Genomic DNA, 20,211 nt, shown 5'->3' with positions numbered 1-20,211 from the left:
TATCACTGACATTCAAGTATTCCATCTAAGTCCTTACCTCAACCAGTAGATTAAAATGAACTGATTTACTACAAGCAGTAACATTTCTACAATATAAAATCTTGAAACTTGACAGTAATGCATGTGAGAGTGCAGAAATACTTTTGAATGCACACCTGCATCCTTTATTTTTTTTTCTCACAGTCAATAATTCTCTCAAAGTAGTGACATGGTTTTTGTAATTAATCATAAATACAAGTAATTAAAAACTACCAAAAAAATAAGCTACTGTTTGTTTATTTAGATATTTTTCTCATTAGCAACGTATTCAGAGCAGGAATACAGGAATACATTCAGGATATGTTTCTAAACAAGACACCAATTAATAACAGAGTACAGTCCTACATCACCTAACATTATAATTGTATTCCAGCAAAAGGAGAATCCAAGAGTTCAGGTGCCCTCATCCCTGAGAACTAATTATTGATCAGACACACTTCCTCTGCAAACCATGTAATACCACATAAAGGTCACCATGGACAGCACAAATTACTTTTATTGAACAGTATAGTGAAGCGGCATTAAAGGCAAAAAAGCACCTTTATGTTGTTTTGGCAAGCAGTTGATTGTGACTGTGTAGTTCATAGTTCTGAAATCTGAAATTGTAACACTTGCTCTCCTGAGTACCTAAGACTATTTGCTTTGGGAGTTCAGTATCTCCCAAATGAATCAGGCTGAGCAATCTGCTTGCACAGAACAATAAAACATTAAAAGAGTAATGAAATGCATCTGCAATGTATTTTTTGAACATCTACACAGGTGAAGGGAGTGACTCTTTAGAAGACAAACATCCACTTGATTATGTCAGACACTTTAATTCACATTTTGTTATTTGATTGATAATAACTGATACATCCTACTTCAAAACAAATTATTTAAATAAAACAATATTTATAGGTGACCAGACCATAAAAAAAACCTCAAAACAAATAGATGTAAAAGTCCCCAATCATATTAGATAAATTAGAAAAATAAAATGTTTTGATCCTTCTGAAGCTAAATTGTGTTCCATCTCTTCTTTTGAAGGAAAAGATGTTCCACGAAATTGAAATACTCAGAAATACAATACTCAGATTGTACAGAAAACTCCTAACAGCATCGACTAAATCTGAAAAGAAATATGCAGTTTTTAAGACAGTTAATGTTTGTTGTTCCACCATTGCTGTTGACACCACTCAGAAATTAGAAATCAAGAAAACACAATATATGGGAAAAGGTTAAGAGTTTGGTTTATATGAAAGCCAACAAAGAGAGCTATTTTGTAATGCTCTTCAGGCAAGTACAAACTTGCTGCTAAGAAGAAACAAGCGACATATTTTCTATCTCCCTAATGAATGGGACAGAAATATTTAGTTGTAGCAGTTGTTATTATAATATTTTCAGATGAAGTATTAAGATAAACTTTTCAACTGTGAAAATTATTAAGCACCAGCCTCTAGAGGCTATACAACATCTAGCCTTGGAAGCTGTTAATTATAGGCTAGTACAGTATCAGGAATAGCCACTGGTACCATGGGCATGTTCTTGGCCAGGGCAGTTGACTTTTTCAAGTTCTTTGGTCTTCTATGCTTTCCTTGTGGTTCGTTTTTGTTTGTCATACCATTTCAAGGTTTTCTCCAAGCAGTGTCTAGCCCCAGTCTTCATTACTGCAGAATCCAGTTTGAGACAGCAACTACAGCCTTCTTTACAAGAGAATCATAGCAACTACAGTCTTCTTTACAAGAGAATCATAGAATCATAGAATCAGCCAGGTTGGAAAAGACCTCCAAGATCATCAATTCCAACCTTTGATCCAACACCACTGTGGTTACTAGACCATGGCACGAAGTGCCACATCCAGTCTCATCTTAAAAACCTCCAGGGACAGAGAATCCACCACTTCCCTGGGTAGCCCATTCCAATGTCTGATTACCCTCTCCGTAAAGAATTTCTTTCTAATATCTAAGCTAAACCTCCCCTGGCACAGCTTAAGACCATGCCCTCTTGTGTTACTGATAGTTGTCTGGGAGAAGAGACCAACACCCACCTGGCTACAACGTCCTTGCAGGTAGAGTGATGAGGTCTCCCCTGAGCCTCCTCTTCTCCAGGCTAAACAACCCCAGCTCCTAGCTGAGGTAATTCACAATTCATGCATGACAATGATCACTGATATAACTAAAATAGCAAGGGTTATCAGTTTTAAAGTGTCTAAAACCAATTGTATCCCCATCTGAGATTTAGAAGATACTTATCTAACAATATCAAATGGCATGTTTAGGTTCCTTATGGGGTTTTTATTCCTTTCTCATGTGGCACTCATTGCTCAGGCAATAAGATAGCATATTAAATAGGATCAGAATATCCTTGTGTCACACTGCGCTGCTAGATGATGCACAGAGAGACTTCTCCAAGTCAGAAGATGAAAATATATATCCTTCAGAGAGGAAATGGCCATGTTTTTTAAGCTATGAAAGTATAACACTAAATACTTGAAGAGCATGAAATCCCCTGTATCATACTCAGCATTTAGGCATCCTTGAGACCGTGAAAAGGCCAAAGTACTGTACAAGTAAGGGCCTTTCTAGACAGCAAATGAAGATGGAATATATCTATGGCCAGTGATGTCCACTTTGGCTTATCGAAAGAAAAGGGATAGTGAAGATGTGTAGAAATTCCCACAAAGAATGAAAATGAAGCAAAACAGACACTTGACGGTAACAGAGGGAGCTGCAGAGAGATGAAAATGGATGGGTGGCTGCTTAGGGAATAAAACAACAGCCCCAAATCACTCTGCTGGAAATCAGCTGACAAACCTGGGTAAATAATTCTGTCATTCAAAAACAAAAGCAAAAACTGAAGTATGATTTTCAAGCTCTGCTTCACTGTCTAGCATATATAGACATGAGATGTGGAGACACATAAAGATGTACATTTACATTTTAACAGCTAACTGAAGCTGTCTACATCCAAGTACAGACCTTCACCTCAAGTACAAACTGATCTGGTTATTGTTCTGCAGTTTTGAATCTCGACCGTTGCATCTATAGCTGGTAAATTTGAATGAGTTTATTTTCCTATTTACCCTCAGTCATAACTCTCTAAAAGTCAGCAGCATTACCATTTCAAAAGGAATTTAACTGATACTGTAAGTTTAACTCATACTGTAGTAATCAAACATCACAGAGGGAAATCCGTATGCTCTGACCTACCTTCAGGTAGATTAGAACACTATGTTTTCATTCACGTTGTTGAAGACATTTTATTTTGGGTCAATATTTGTTCTAAATTAGATCAAAATCAGGCTTAGTGTTAATACTTTTCACATCTTTTTTCTTTTCCCCCCACCATGAGGTAGACCAAATAAAAGCAAAAAAAAAATCCACCAAAAAATAAGAAACCTCTAAAGTCCAGAGTTCTCCCTTCTATGATGATCACCAAACTGCCCAACATTAGCAAAATCTTGCTGTATTTGTGAATATATTTCTAATTTAAAATTTCCTAAGACAGCCAAAATCTGGAACAAATATCAATCAAAAATGCATATCAAAGCCTCTAATTAATATCACTTGAAATTTTAAAAAAAAAAAAAATCCATCAAACAAAAGCAGTTATTTTTCAACTGATGTTGTCCTTTAACAAACAGTTAAAGGATAAATAGAGATATAACTAATTAGATTTTAAATCATTCAGTTAGTGAAAAAAAAACTTAATGTCCTTGATAAGATTTTGGGTTTGGTATTGATTTCCCTATTTTTAGCCAGAGAAAATCAAATACTCCAATTCGCTATGGTATGATCGCAAAGTTTAAACTTCTAAGCAAATGTGAAGAAAATCACTGTTTGTAACACAATATTGTCTAAAAATCCAAAGGAATAATTTTTGTCACCAGGAGTCTGGAAGAAATACTATTTTAGGAAAGACTGAAGGAGTTACTTGAGTAGAAAGTTTATTAAGTAACACAAATCATGAACATTTTCATATATTTTATGCCCACTGTTTCTGCATCCAAATCCTTTACCTACAATTCAGAGTAAATAACAAGGACTAATTTTCTGATATTGGGAGTGTTAAATAAATGCTTGCAGAAAAAGTTGGCAGCTTCATTGTTTAGAGACTTTCAGCACTAAAATAAATCATAGCAGCAGCTCAACGATGGCCTCAGAGACCTTGTTTTTGTTCTCCTTCATACAAAGCCACCTTCTGTGCTTGCTGTGCCTGAATCCTCCTTCTAGCTAGAAAAGAGCAGAGAAAGAAAAATCTATTTCAAGACAACTTTTGATATTCCAAAATTTGCTTTTATTTTTCATTCAGACAAATGTCATGTCTATCATTCATTTGTAAAAAAAAGAAAAAAAGAGAAATGTCTGGGGTGGCAGTTCATGTAGCTTCATTACTGAAGGATACTAATCTGAAAAGGATGAAATGTACTGAGTGATTCAGTTTGTCTGGGTTCAAGGATGTGTTTCATCTCCAAATTAAGATGTAGGATTCAATGTAGATACCTACATGTGGATGTGTAATGCCATTTGAAATATTTGCTGCTAACCTCCAGCTGTTGTTCCAGGGTGACACAGGACTCCCCTCAATCTTTTGTCACTTGTGCCAATTGTGAGGGTTTGGATTTGGATGCTTTGGTGCCCCTCAAACACTATTATGCATGTATGTAAAGCAACTAACTGAAAAGTTAGGAAGGATTGTCATGGTTTAACCCCAGACAACAACTGAGCCCCACACAGTTGCTCACTCACTCACTCACTCATGTTCCCTCAGTGGGATGGGGGGGGGAATTGGGAGGGTAAAAGTGAAAAAACTCGAAGGTTGAGATAAAGACAATTTAAGTAAAGCAGAAGCCATGCAAACAAGCAAATCAAAACGGGGAATTAAATTGCTCCTTCCCATGGGCAATGGGTATAACCACCCCCGGGAAATCAGGGCTCAATCAGTCATATCAGAAACTTGGGAAGACAAACACTGTCACTTCAAATGTGTGTTCCCCTTCCTCCTTCTTCCTCCCATTTTATATACTGAGAATTATGTTTTATGGGATGGAATATCTCTTTGGTCAGTTGGGGTCAGCTGTCCCAGATGTGGCCCCTTCTAACTCCCTGTGCATCCCAGTCCCCTTGATGGTGGGCTGATGCTGTGTAAACGTTGCTCAGTGATAATGAAAAAATCAGTGTTATCAACACTGTTTTCAGTACAAATCCAAAACATAGCCCCATACTATGAGGAACATAAACTCTATCCCAGAAAAAATCAGCACAGGAATTAATTTTGAGGTTAGACACTTAAATTTCAGTGTTTATATGTGAACCAGATACACAAGCTTGCACAGTGGTCTGTGGGGATTAAGTCAGTGCAGCCAGGGATGTTCAGAATACTCCTCAGCTCATTCCAAAGTAGACTGTGCTGAACTGAGCCTGTGGTCTTTACAGAGCACCGGTTACCTTCAAACAGCTATCTAAATTCACATTTTAATCAAAAGAGATCATGTCAATACAGTCAATGGAGTAGAGAGAGGAATTCATCTTATTTTAAAGCAGATGGCTGTGTATTTTAGACTCCACTGCCTGTATTGAATTCCATTTACTAAAATGGAAATCCACACTCCTCTGTCATAAGTAGATGGCTAACCCTGTGGACATGAAATGTCAGTGGGAGGAATCCAACCTCTACTTTAAAATCTTGATTCAGGACATCATTTTTATTCATATCAGTCTCTTTAGAAACACTCAAATGCACGTTTCTTCGTATTGGAGACCAGCTGGGACATGCACAAAAGTCTCTATTCACATATAGTAGCCTTTTTTAAGGAAAGTTGGAACTAAAGACTTCACAGTCAAGAACTTTGTAGAGCCAAAGCATGGCTTTTCAATTATGGCAATTTTTGATTAAAATCTTTTACTTAGGTCTATTAATATTATTTCTCTCTTCCAGAATTCAAGTAGGTCTCTTAGAGAAGGTGTATAATAAGTTTTCTTCCACAATATTTCAACAAAAATATGCCAGTTCTGAAATTCACAGTTTCAAAGATTTTCCTTGCAGGTATCAAGCCCAAAAACACAGAAATTTTCAAGACTTTTAGTTGATTAAAACTCTTATGAAAGAGTTTAAATTTTAGGTAATACTGATGACTATTTTATTTCAATTTAAGGGCACTTTTTTAAATTAAACTAAAATTAGGAGCCACAAACCCAGCATTATTCCCAAAGTAGTGGATATATACTTCCATGAATCTCTGTAATTTCCCTTCCAGTTGTTTTTTTTCCCTGTTGTAGTCAGATATCTTTGCTGACAGAAAATTCTAAACGTGCAAGGCACTTAATTACTCAATTTCAGCAATAATATATCTTAGATGAACAACATTCTTGGTATTGGAATGTAATAAACATATATGTGTGTATCTGTGCATGCATTTGTATAAATAAGCAGAATGATATAAATGGGTTTAAATGCATTTATCAATTAAAGAATTATATTCAAATCTTCTTGAAATGCAATAGTTAAAAAAAATTCAAGAAAAAACAAGCAACTTCTAGACATTAGTGGCCATTTACATAACATCATTTCACCATATGACTTATAACTGGAGTTGAAACCTTATATGGCCTCAGTACCTTTTAAAATATTCTGCTGATATGATTTATTTTAACTGGACACAATGAGTTTTTATTTCTGGATGCATAAAATATGAATATTGGCAATATAATAAAGATCTAGGAAAAACTATGCATGTTTTAGATTGCAAACCATTGCATGGTTTCAAGGGAAACCTATGCAAAATTGTATTGGAAATAGTACAAATGTCCCTTGAATCCTATTTCGCATATAGGAGTTCTTTAAAAGGAAATGTGTCTGAGGAAAATTGCCTCAGAGCTACTGAAATAGGCTCTGAGGTTACAAGGTATCATAATGAATAGTGCAGAAGTGTTATTTAGCTATTACTTGATAGAAGATTTTCATTATTTTCTTACATCCTGAAGATGAACCATGGAACAGGGATATGGAAGATAAACTATTTCTCTACATGACCCTTGGTCGTTCACTAGCTAAGAATTATGAAGACTTTGTTATCTACCTCTATACCAAAAACTATTTGACTCTTAGTTTTACTAGAGCTGACTTTTTTATTTTTGATCATAACTTCACGAAAAATTAGCACTTTTCAATATTTATATCCTATCATATGAAATGTCAAATGATAACTTAGGGAATTGTTATACCCAAATGAGTAGCAGGAGACTTTGCCAATGCATTTATGAGATAATTCGAAAAAGCCTGGAACTATAGAAATAAGATGGAATTATTTGTGACACAAAATAAATGATTAATAAAACAAACCTATGTTTACTTTATGGAACTTTATAACTTGGCCTCTCAATCTATTTTTTTCTTTTTGAGAGCTAAATTTGGAGAGTAATAGAATGGTCCTGTCCTAGCTAAAGCAAACTCACATCTAGTCATCCACCCTCCCCATCCTTCTTTCATCGATATATCACTGAAGGAAGATCCTTCTACAGTTAAAAGTTGCCTGATAGTCTTGTTGCAGTTGGCCAGTCAAAGGTCCCTTTAGTTAAGGCATATCCAGATAATGCCAACAAGAAGCAATGAATGGATGTGGTAGACATATTTGTCCTTTAAATTTATTTATATTTTATAATTTTAAAATTATTTAAATTTAGGGTTTAAAGATGTCCTTTTTTTTTGAAATAAACTACATGTTCTTTTTAAAAAGCCTTTAAAATTGGATGATGACTTTTCAGAATCAGAACATTTGCATAACGTTCTTTCATCTACGGTAAAAGGCTCCAGTGAATTTCTCTGAACTCTTTTCCCAACCTTCTCTTTTGTAACACAGTTTTACCTAAAAGTATTTTGGCTGCCTAGGACCAGGCTGTCTATAGACAACCTGAATGAATGGATGGACATAAGCACTTTATAAGTACTTCTTCAAAAAAAAGTGCATGTGATAGTGATAAGGCTGTAGTGATAAATCTGCTTAACAAAGAATATTGAAATTTTCTAGAACAAAAGTAATAGTTTCATTAATATATCCCTTCTATTATGGAGCAATGTTTTACTGCTCTGGAACATTACAGAAGTTGCAAATACATTAAAAAAAAGATGAAGTTGACAGAAAGTAGTAAAAATATGTGAAGTAATAAACCAGTGCATTTTCTTTGCAGAAAATCTTCATGTACACAACGAAGACACATAACCTTCTTAAATATGCTACAAAGAATGTTCACCAATTTAAAAGAAATTGATTATACTAATGCAATGGTAATTCAAAACTCAGTAAGCAAGGCTGTGGATCAGAATCTGTCAGCTTTTTACAAAGTCAAAAGACATTATCAGTCAAACTAGCTAGTTAACTTTAAGCTTAAAACTTTTTAATGGATAACTGCTGCATTTATTTATAGCTCAGGGTTCTTGCTCTCATGACAGAATCACAGAATCATTTAGGTTGGAAAAACCTCTAAGATTATCAAGTTCAACCTTTGACTGACCACGACCCTGCTGTATTTTATGATAGGAATTATAGAAAAGGAATTTACAGCAACTGCAATAATTCTGAAAAACATGATTTCTGCAGTTTCGACCTGTCTTGATAGACTGAAGGGAGGGTGATGAAAACTGCAATCTTAATAAATCTCCTGAAGCTAAAGATTTAAAACTCACGCTGTTTCAAATTAGTGAGGACAGCAATATTTATTTGCTGTTGAATTCTAGCCAGCATGACATTTCAGCAGGAAACACTTTATAAGACTTCCACTTATGATCACAAAAGTTGCAAATGTGTACTTAAACCATGGATAAGTACGAGGGTTTGAGTATTGAAAAAAAAGATGAGTAAAATTGATTGCCATTCCTGTCTTTGATCTTTCCAGAATCAGAAAGCTACATGTGGATTGCAAGCAAAGGAAGTCTAGAAAGGACAGGAAACAAAGACAGCACACACATTGTCGTCCCTGCATTCTTGGGAGCAACTGAACAACATTACAGTCCATCAGATCCAGTGCTTTCCAGCAGGTTGTCTGTCAAATAACAACTAGGAAGATGTGGATCCTGCTGACATCTTTCTTATTTGTCTGTTTGTTTGCTTGTTTTCTAGAGTTGGATGGCTAGCTAGCAGAAGAAAACGGAGAGTAAAGCTCATCAGCAGAGTAAGCAGTTATCAATAAGAGCCTCAGCCACAGCAAAGGAAGAAAGTCCATCATAGCTCTTGCCACTACATTTATTTCCAAAACCAAGGTTTATACTATTCTGAAGCAGCATTGCAAACCCAGTGTTATTTTCAACCTGCTTTCCCCTCATGACCTGGTGTCTAGTTGCAGGTTGAAGCTAATCTATGCTTTCAAAAGTGGTGATGTGATTGACCCAAATAATTATCAGCCTATCTCAATACTCCCAGTTGACTCTGAAATCACTTTGAAAGGTGTGGCTCAGGTTCAGTGGACAGCCTGCTCAAGAGACCATAACACTCTCTTTCCATATTGAGTAGGTTCTGTAGCTAAAGGAGATGCCTTGGCTGCCAGAAACTCATGTTCGTATAGACTTCGCCACTGAAAAAGTGAGATTGAGACAAATAAATCTTCTAATGACTCACATCACCCCACCATTACAATGGATTTGAACAGTTTAATAAGAAGCTGATGGAAATAAAGCAGCAACTAAGCTCATCAATGAATTTCCAGAGTTGTAGAAAAGACATTTTTGTATAAGTGAACAGCAGCATCTACTTTTTTTTTACAAGGTAACAGGTAGCTTGCAACCACCTTCACGTGCGGAACATAATTTAGCTAGTTTGGAATTAGAATATGAATTTTTAATGAAAAAGACAAAAGAGTGTGATAAAAGAAAATATTATTTCCTTTAAAACAGTGTGAACTAGTAATTTAGGGGTAGAGACAATCCAGGAGAATGTCTGCATTCACTTAAAATTATATTAACAGGGAATTTTAAGCGAGTTAAAATGGTGTAAACACAGCTTCTATGAATAAGAATCAATCGGAGGTTTTCCAAAGCAACACCTTTGTAGAAAAATAATCACAAGAATATGTCAAAAGCTGAACATTTCTGGCAATATTTCTAAAGATCTAAAAAAAGAAACATTTCAACATTTCATGATTATAGCACTTTCCTTTTCATGCAAATATTCCTTTGATATAATAAAAGGTGAAAAAATGTCAAAATAAAACATTTCAGTAGGCTGAAAATAATGAAAGGCCTAAGCCTAAACAATTCATGATTTCTACAGAAAGCTATGATGTGTTCTTTTTTAAAAAAGAGCAACAAAAAAGACTTCATATGACTCACGAAATGCAAAACCAGTTTAGACCTGTCTTATAAATGCACTAATAGCACAGGTTATTGTCCTTTGGATGACACATGTTCCAAATTAGTTGTGCTGGCCATCTTCCAAAATGGATAATTACATTCTGCTTACCTGTTATCCTCCCGCTGTTTTTCTTGTAAGGTGTATTTTTGTTACATCCTGTTCTGAAATGTTGTTAATGATGCTGTCTTCACAACACCAATTTTTCTTTTCTTTTAAACATTAAAAAATATACTTTCTATAGAATGCGTGCCTTAAGCAATAACAGATAATCTCTGACACCTAAAAATGACTATTTCTATAGCACTCAATTTGTCTCTTTTTAAATCTTCAGCAATATGAAATAAATTTGGCAAAAAAATCCACAGAACCTGTCATGTTAGAGAAATCTGTGTTTCGATAACCTCAAGAACACCCAAGAGCAAAAATTCTTAACTGAAGCAGCTAGTGTAAATTATGATCATGGATTGAATTGGGCATTTACCTATCAACAAAGAGAAGGATTTAATTCCTCTGTAAGCTTTGTTTAGAAAGATCTCAAGCATTTGAAATATCAATGGTATTATGTAATTATATAAACAAATAAAAATCCACTGCCTCTATTGATTAGTTCTCCCACATGCTCCTGGTCAGTATTTATTCAGGTTATTATTAAAATTCAGATGCATGGGAGTAGCCTTTTGCATATATTAACTTTAATATAAAGTTTGAAATTCTACTTTTTGGATAGTGTCCTATAGCATTATCTCAATAAGCTATTTCATTGTTAAGGTCCGGCCAGGTTTCCTTCATCACTAGAAATTCTGTTGGACTGGTTTTCATCTTCCAAGCAAAACTCTCAATGCTTGTATGCCCATGTATCTTTCCTGGTAGGCTTAAATACTTCTGGAAGACACAGGACTTTTTTGCCATTCTGGTACTTTGTTGCTATTGGGATTTCAGCTGTTCATATTATCCCACATTTCAAATTGAAATAATTAAAGGAGTTATACTTTATTGCCAATCTTCAGAGTTTAAACATATTTAGGTATAATTCCAGGTTAATCACAAATTAAACAAATCCTGGCCAATGGGAATTATAAAATAAATATGTAGAAAGAAATACACAGGCTGTTCTCTGGGCAACGGGCACAAGTCCTTCCATAGAGAGTAACAGTAACTAGTGTTTTGATTGGAAGAACAATATGTTTCCCCTTCCCTTCCCTTCCCTTCCCTTCCCTTCCCTTCCCTTCCCTTCCCTTCCCTTCCCTTCCCTTCCCTTCCCTTCCCTTCCCTTCCCTTCCCTTCCCTTCCCTTCCCTTCCCTTCCCTCTCAAACCTTCCCTTCCCTCCCAAACCTTCCCTTCCCTCCCAAACCTTCCCTCCCAAACCTTCCCTTCCTAAACCTTCCATTCCCAAACCTTCCCTTCCCAAACCTTCCTACCCTCATTTCAGCAGATGTGGCTGTCAGAGCTCACCAAACGGGCTATCTATTATAAAGACAGAGATTCAGCCATTGTTTCTAATAAATGTGAAATCAAAAATGTTTACATGATTCTTGAATTCTGGCATATGCCCTCAGGAAAGGTATATCTCCTTCCAGTAGGGATTTTGAAACTGGTATTTAATTTTCATTTTCGAGTCTATTTAGAGCAATGTGTTCTCCAAATCTTTGGCATGCCTGGCTTTCATATAATAATCAGAACTGCCATATGTTTAAGAGATTTTCTTCCCACTTAACAGCTTTAACTTGCAGAAATAATCAGCATGACTCAAAGCCAAATTCAATGGCTTGATGAAAAGAACACTCACGAAGCAACTGTCCTTCAGTTTTCATACTGTGACAAAATGGTTTTCATTTTACTGTAATTATTTTGAACAGTTGTGTGTTAACAGCATTCTGGTTCAAACTTCCTTTTGAGAACAAAGATGAGTTAATTTTAATGGAATAGCTATTATAGTTATATATATATATTGCTCACTAACTCGTGGGCACGATAAACAAAACTCAAGTTGCTATAGACCAAAATACTAATTCAAATTACATATACAGACAAATTAGAAATCACAATCTTACAGAACTTAGATTTGTGTCATAAATGAAAACCTAGTGTAGAAAAGTTTTACTGAATGCAAAATCTGACCAGGAGGTGCTCACAAAATCAAATGTAGCTTCCCTGTGTTGCTGCTTGAGTATTGGTTCAAACGTAAAAAGTGAAAAGAAAGGATGGATTATCTTTTGGACATGATTTACATACACGAAGACAGACATTTAGTGTCTTCATTAGGAAAATCTAGGTTTTAGGCTTTGCATGCATTACACTAAAGTTACTGAATCTTTCAAATCACTGCTTTCATTAAGCCCTAAATGAGCTTTGCCTGCTGGTATACCTTAACAAAATAAAACCCTATGATTTTCTCTAAGAGCTAACTTCATTTCTTATCCCGTTCCTACACAAATTGTAAGAAGGGAAGGCAATAAAGATAATGAGTAAATATATTTCTATTAATCCTTTAACTGCACATAAACATGTTTATTACAGTTGTCAATACTGTGGTCTGAATGTTGCTCATCAGCTGTGCTCATAGACTCTATTCAGTGTTTTCTACCCATTTATCTGGAAGTAAAACTACATTGTTGATTCATTAGCTACACAAAAGTCTACATTATATCATACCTTTCTATTTTTATAATAATGTATCAAGATATTAATTTGCACATACATAGTATAATTTTTACTTACAGATGGAAAAAATGGCAATATTTTCATCTAAGCAACTTGTCACAAAATTATGCCTGTATTACAGATTCAATATTCAGACCAACATATAAATGTCAGAAAAATCTTAAGAGAGAAATAAATTATTAAGAACTTTTTAAGTTTTCTGGTAAAAAGTAACTAAAAATTATATTTTGAAAAATCTATAACTTAACTGCAAAAAATATTTGTAAATCAATTTTTTTTTTCTCCAGGAATTGGATATATTAATATCTGAATTGTCTTTTATACCAATTTCAGTGACTAAGCTTAGCTTTCTTTCTGTGGATATATTTTAACAAGGAAGGTAAGTTTATTTCCTTTTATGTTAATGTTCTTGCAGCTTTTAAGTAGGCATAAAAATAAAATTACATCAGATGAATTATTTTGTACTAGTGCTATCTTCTATTATTTCGATGATATCAGAAACCAGGTAGAGCTGATTATATATAATATAGTCAAATAGCATTTTATATATAGACACATAACTTGTACAGAACTTTGCTTATTTTGGTGCACTTTTAAAACAGAATATTAGAGCACACAGGAAGAGCACAGGGAATCAATTAATACAAGAGCTGATCACAGTCAGTTGACTAAGAGAGATCAAACCATAATTACATTTAAATGTTAGATGTTATCAAGAGTTACAGTCCCATAAGACTTCAGGAATGGAGGTACCGATAAAATGTGACAGGTTCCTAATATTAACATCCAAGGTTGCCATGTCTTAGAAGTAACATGAATGTTACTTAAGGAAATGATAATATCTTTGCAGGAGAGGCAATATCATTATCTCACATCTTCCTAGTTCAGGTTTTTTACACCTTCCACTGAAGCTGCCAGCGTTGGTAGCTTTGACAAACCTATTACTGAACTGCATGAGCAATCATGCAGCCCTGTAATATGGTGTTGCCATTGTTAGTAACAGGTCATAATGCTTGAAGCTTTGTTTTACTTGGTTTAGCTGTAATAATAATTTCTCTAATTGACCAGATGTCTTTATCTAGTTAGTTTTAATTCTCCTTATCTTTGTATGATACAATTAGAGTTTTCCACAGTAGTAACAAGCAGATTTTCCAGGTAGAATAAGATGTTTGCAACAAATATAATGTACTGTAGAGAAACACAGACATAGTATGTTAACACAGGCCTTAAGAAGTGCAGCTAAAGGATGCTAAACTATTCTACTTGCTTTGTTGAATGATCATTCTTTAATTAAACTTAAGATTTCCATCATACTATCAACAAACGTGACTTTACTTATATACACTTATACATAAAGTGTTCCATTTCTTGCACATAAACTAGATTATGAATGTAATACATTTGAATACGTTCATATGCTTAAAAGCTATGTTTAGATGTTCAGACAGTTGCTAGATATTTTAACATATCGTTGAGAAGAACCACAGAATCATAGAATCATAGAATCACAGAATCAGCTGGGTTGGAAGGGACCTCCGAGATCATCAAGTCCAACCCTTGATTCACTACCGCTGTGGTTACTAGACCATGGCATTAAGTGCCACATCCAGTCTCTTTTTAAAAATCTCCAGGGACGGAGAATCCACCACTTCCCTGGGCAGCCCATTCCAATGTCTGACCACCCTCTCTGTAAAGAAATTCTTTCTAATATCTAACCTAAACCTCCCCTGGCACAACTTGAGACTATGCCCTCTTGTCTTGCTGATAGTCGCCTGGGAAGAAGGGTGGATTGTATCAAAGTTCTTTGTATTTTATAGCAAAAAGTAATTTTTCACTCAGCCATTGTAACTCAGTCCCAATGGCTGAGTTACAATGGCCCCATTCTCTGTAAGGTCTATAAGTTTTTCAGGTTTTTTAAATAGACAATTTTTATTCATTAGAGGAATGTTGTGGTTATGGCCTCAGTTATGCTGACAAATGTGGGAAAAGTAAGGTGAAGGACAACCAAGAATTCAGCACATGATTCCAAACAAAGATAATCTAATGGCAATGGCTCCTTTTTGCCTAAAAGCAGAATCATTTTTTGAAAAACATATGTTTATAAGGATATTGGCTTAAAGGAATTCAAGTAAGATATCCAGAAAAAGATTCATTTGAGAATCTTCGTGGGATTTTGAAGTGAGTTAGATTCTTAGCAGCATCTTAGCTGAGCAGATATAAGGTCAGGTATGTTGATGCTGAAGTACCATTAAGCAAGTTCAGAGACAAAATTTCCCAGGAAATATTAATGCATGAATCCACTTCAGATCAAAGTGCCTATGTCTTTACTGAGAGCAGTTCTAAGAGCTCAAGTCCTTTTGCAGTTCTAGTTTCATATATCCACCTACAGCTTTACATATATCAATACTTTAAAAACATTAACTTGATTTCCCATAAATAAAACAAAGTCAGTCAACAGAAGAAGCAGATATGTGGAAAGTCAGGATTAATTCACGGACTTTTCTTACATGCTACTTCTCTTACGTACATTTCTTTCCATTTATTTCTTAATTTCCACTCTTCCACAGATAAAAATTAATCAACTGTATAGAATAATTTCCAATCCCTTTTCCTGAGAAATCAACAATGAAAGAAATAAAGGTTATTGTAAAAGCAGGTTTAGTCTTTTTTAGCTATGTATGAAATTAGACTTTTAAAAAATATAATGATGAAAGAGGTAGAGAGATGGTTGAAGACATTATGGAATCATGCCTACATTAAGCCCTCTGTGACTCAGGCTGGATTACCATTCCCTGGACTAAGCAAGTTTTTCAGAGACACCTCCCTGGAACATCTGGGACTCCATACCTAGAAAAGTGAGTGCAGGAACCAGGGGAAGTGGTGGAGATCTGGTGAACGATCCCTATTACTTGGCTCAAGGTTGTAGTTTGTTCTTTTACATGCATTGAGAATACTGACTACAATTTTCTCTCTTTTAAAAAAGACCAAAGTATCCTTTGTATTCATTGTATTAAAGGAAAGTTAATTTCTATATCTCTGTCTTTGGTACTTAAATTATTCCTTCCGTTTGATTTACCTTTGCCTTCACCTGTGCCTCAACTTGTCAAAATTGTTGTGTCTGGTTTTAGCTAGAGACTAACACTGTGACTAAGGCAGTATCTTGAGGTGCTTGAATTTTTCTTTAGCTAACAGCTTGCTTACCACAAAGAATAAAATATTAAGTCAGAGTTTTGGACTAAGTAGATTTTTGGGGGACCATGGTGCTTAGACTAGTGACTTGCATGAAAGTCTATGTTATTATTTTTTTTATATTCTTGTATCTCTAATTTTAGTGGCATAAAATTGCAGTTTAACTTTTAAGGAAGAAGGCACTAGTAGAATCACATGTGCCTTATAGGATACAAAAAAATTCTTGATCAGCTATGTTTTTTTTAAAATCTAGTTGATTGTTTAATTTTCTTCCAACATTTTTCTCACAGCAATTAATACAGAATTGCTACATTACAAAATGTATTTAATATATTGCTAAAAATAAATTAAAATCTGTCAGCTAGAACCTCACTGCTAGCTCCCAGTAACAGATTTTGTCCCAGTCTTTTTAAGATTGCATTTCAGATACTAATTTGAGTGGCATTACCCTGCCACCAGAATACAGCAGTAAGATAACCTGGATAGTCAATGTACTTAGGTGTTAACACAAACATGAAAATATTGCCTCTATGTATTTAATACCAAAATTTCATGTTGACATGTTTGAATACATCTTTGCCAAGCAAATGTGCCAATATCAGAGGGGCTGCTGAGAAGACGTTTTAGCTGTTTCATATAAAATAACATTGACGCAACTTTTGCCTCAGAGACAGATATATCTGTGCACCCAATTAGTTCTCTGAGCTGGTATTAATTGCACATTGTGTTGACAGATTTGCCTTTTTCTTGAGAATGCAGATTTGATGTTTTTCCTCCTTTTGCTACACTGCCCAAAAAATAATCTGAATTCCTACATGCAATGAAGGGATGACGCTCATTCTCTACCACTTAACATGCTGCACAGACCTACATCTTACAGTAAAGGCCATTGTTTCATTGAAGCAACCGATATATTTTTAGGCATAAGTGCTTTGCTACACTATGGTCTTCTAGCTGTGGAGAGAGAGTTTTTGCACTTTGTTCCTTCTTAATTTTCTAATGCGCTCATTATTTTGTTTACAGCCTGTCATTTTCACCTGGCCTTTGCAGAGTCCAAAGTGTAGTTTCTACGATACAGTTTGGGGTAGGAGGGCCTGGTAAGTCACCGACTGACAGAAAAAAAGGAAAAAAACCCAAACCTCAAATCTCTGAAAAGGTGCACCCAACTCCACAGACATATATATTGAGAATACCAACACCAGAGAAAGGGTTAATAGTCTTGTTAAGAATTCAGGTCCTGTTTACTTTTTTAGTCAGATGGGAAACAAAAAATAAATAAAAAAAACTGTAGAAGTAGAAAAAAAGAAAATAAAAAGCTTTGGGTCTGGCTAAGTATGATAAAATGGTGTGCATCAAGGACATGGTCTGATTGGTGGTTGAACAATTATCAAGAGATAGATAAACTGCTGTCTGGCATTCTCAGCTTTGTAAACTTGAACACTTTTGTACGTACCAGGCCCCAAAGGGGCCTGCCAGATGTCTTGATTGAAAATGTACTGCATAGAAGAAAATTTAAAGGGCAAGTCACTAAAATAAATCCCTGAATTAATCTCTAGTGTTTTCATCACAAATGCTTGAACTGCTTACTGTATTACAAAATAAAAAATTAACTTATTAGAAAAACGAAAAGATAATTTTTTAAGCCTTGCATATAAATATGGTGTTTGTCCCACACACAATTTTAATCCACAAAGATAAAAGTGCTTTAAGGCTGAATAAATAAGAAAGTGCTGTTTTAAATAGATAACATTATAGGCTTGAATACTGCAAAGTAATTAAAGGACATAATGCCCCATTATAAAAGATCAATATGCACTTGAGACTAGGCCAGGATCTATTTCTGAAATTATATAGCTTACACTGATTTCTATCACATTTTCAGTATTGATCTGATGTGAAGCTTGTTGATTTGACTTCACAGTTTGTTGTTTGCAGAGGTTTGAAGACTGCCTGTGCCTCCAGAGTTAAATTAAAGTCAAGGCTGTTTGTATGTCTACATAAACTGCTGTTAGCAGGTCTCAGTCACAGACTCTTCAGTAAACAAGCTGTGTATTCCTTTGAAATGATCAGTTCCAACTCTGTTTTGACAATTTCTTAGAAACTGATTTTCATGAGAAATTCTTTGATGGGAATGGTGAGTGCAAGAAGCACACAGCTATAATGTATTACTTTCTCTTACATGTTGTTTGTTCTTTTACATATGAAGAAGCTCTTTAAAGTATTCTAATAAGAAAAAAGACTGAAATTTTGGCAATGATTCTTAATTTGCTTTACTACACTAGATATAGTTGATATCAGGAATATTTGAATAAAAAATATATATAAAAATAACTGAATTAAGGAAATGACAAGGAATCAATGCAGCATTGCTTAGTAACAAGACAGCCTACAGAAAATGCCACTCTCATTTTTCTTAGTCTATTGGAATTAGAAACTCCAGAAAGACACCTGCATTTACACACAGGTTCCAAGATGTCTTTTTCATTTCACTCCATGAAATATGAGAAGAACAAGATCTTTGGACAGTGGCTGTTGGCACTTACAGACATTGGCAAGGTTAGAGGTTGGACCCCAAAGCCCCTTCCAATTCTCAAAGCTACTGCTGAGCTTCCACATAGCATTTCAAGTCCAGGTTCAGGTGACAGCAGTTAACTTTTATTTTAACACCAGAGAAAGTTTAAAGCTTTCTTCAAGATTTGACAAGGGAAGATTGATGATACCTAAATGTGCTTAGAGCATAGTGGGATTTATGACAGACAGAAGTTCTGTTAGTTATTTGTACTAAGCTTCTATATGCAACTTTGTTACATAAAAGAGGAATAGAAAAATAGAATATTTCTCTCTTCTCCCCATGTACCTGGCATTTCAAGGTTATATGTCAGTTTGAAAGACTTGGGTTCAAGTATGAATTTTTGTATTTGTGATCTTGTTATTGTCATTACCACGAGGTGAAGCTGTTTTGAAATGTTATCTACCATGCTTCTAAAGGGCTCTGGTACACTGGGTCAGACTCATTGGCTTCAGTGCTAATTGTAGTTTTTGTAGAGTTGAAATAATTATTTAAAAAACATACACTTCTCTCAGAGGAAATGAGGTCTGTGTGGGAGGCAAGAAACAGGGGTAGGCTCTCACAGTTATGGTGAATATTGAATTTTTTGACACAGAGCAGAACAGCTTCATAAGAAGTGGCTGGAAGTAAGAGTACTCCTCCTCACTGAGTGCCTTCAGCCTGCTGGTTAGGACACCCCTATGGGAGGTGAGATGTGGGGTTTGGTGCCCTGGACTCCCACATCCTATTAGAAGGTCTCTGATGCTCTGGTATGAAATTAAAGGATCACAGTAACAGATCCTCCTCCAACTATCTCCTACAAAAAGCAGTGACTCATGTTCCATTTAGAAGGAGAAGTGAAAGATACATTATACAGCAAGAAGATCTGGTGCACAGAAGTGCATCTCAGTAGCACTGAGTTCACCATTCAGCAAAACCACTGCTTTTCTGGGTTTATCTGCAGGTTGGTTTTGGTAGTTTCCTACTGAGTAAACTGTTATATAGTTTTGGACCCTATGCTGAACTGCCTAATTTTCTTCAGACTGAGGGAAAGCCCTAATGTAGATTCTGTTTGCAGGATCAGAGACCTCCGTGCTTTTTTTTTTACCTAAGGCTGTAATTCTTATATATTTTTAAAATTTCTATATTTATTTTTCCACAAAGGAGTAATGGAAAGTCAAACTTAAAAAAAAAATCCTTTTAAAAGGGATAATATCTTTTCCTACAAAGAATGACTCACTTCTTTGAAAATATATATTTTATATACAGTTTATAGTACTTGTATTTTGTCCATTACCTGAGGCTTTCTTTTTATATTTCCATAAATTCTGCTTTTTGGTCTGAATCAGTGTTGCAAAAAATCCACCTAAAATCCTAGCAAAAAAAAAAAGCTGTTTCAAAGAGGGTAAACAATGTTTTGTAGTTTTGTTTGTTTTGTGAGTATCTGTAGCT

This window comes from Pseudopipra pipra, chromosome 6, assembly GCF_036250125.1.
Source record: "Pseudopipra pipra isolate bDixPip1 chromosome 6, bDixPip1.hap1, whole genome shotgun sequence".
Classification (NCBI taxonomy): domain Eukaryota; kingdom Metazoa; phylum Chordata; class Aves; order Passeriformes; family Pipridae; genus Pseudopipra; species Pseudopipra pipra.
This window is presented reverse-complemented; position numbering follows the sequence as displayed.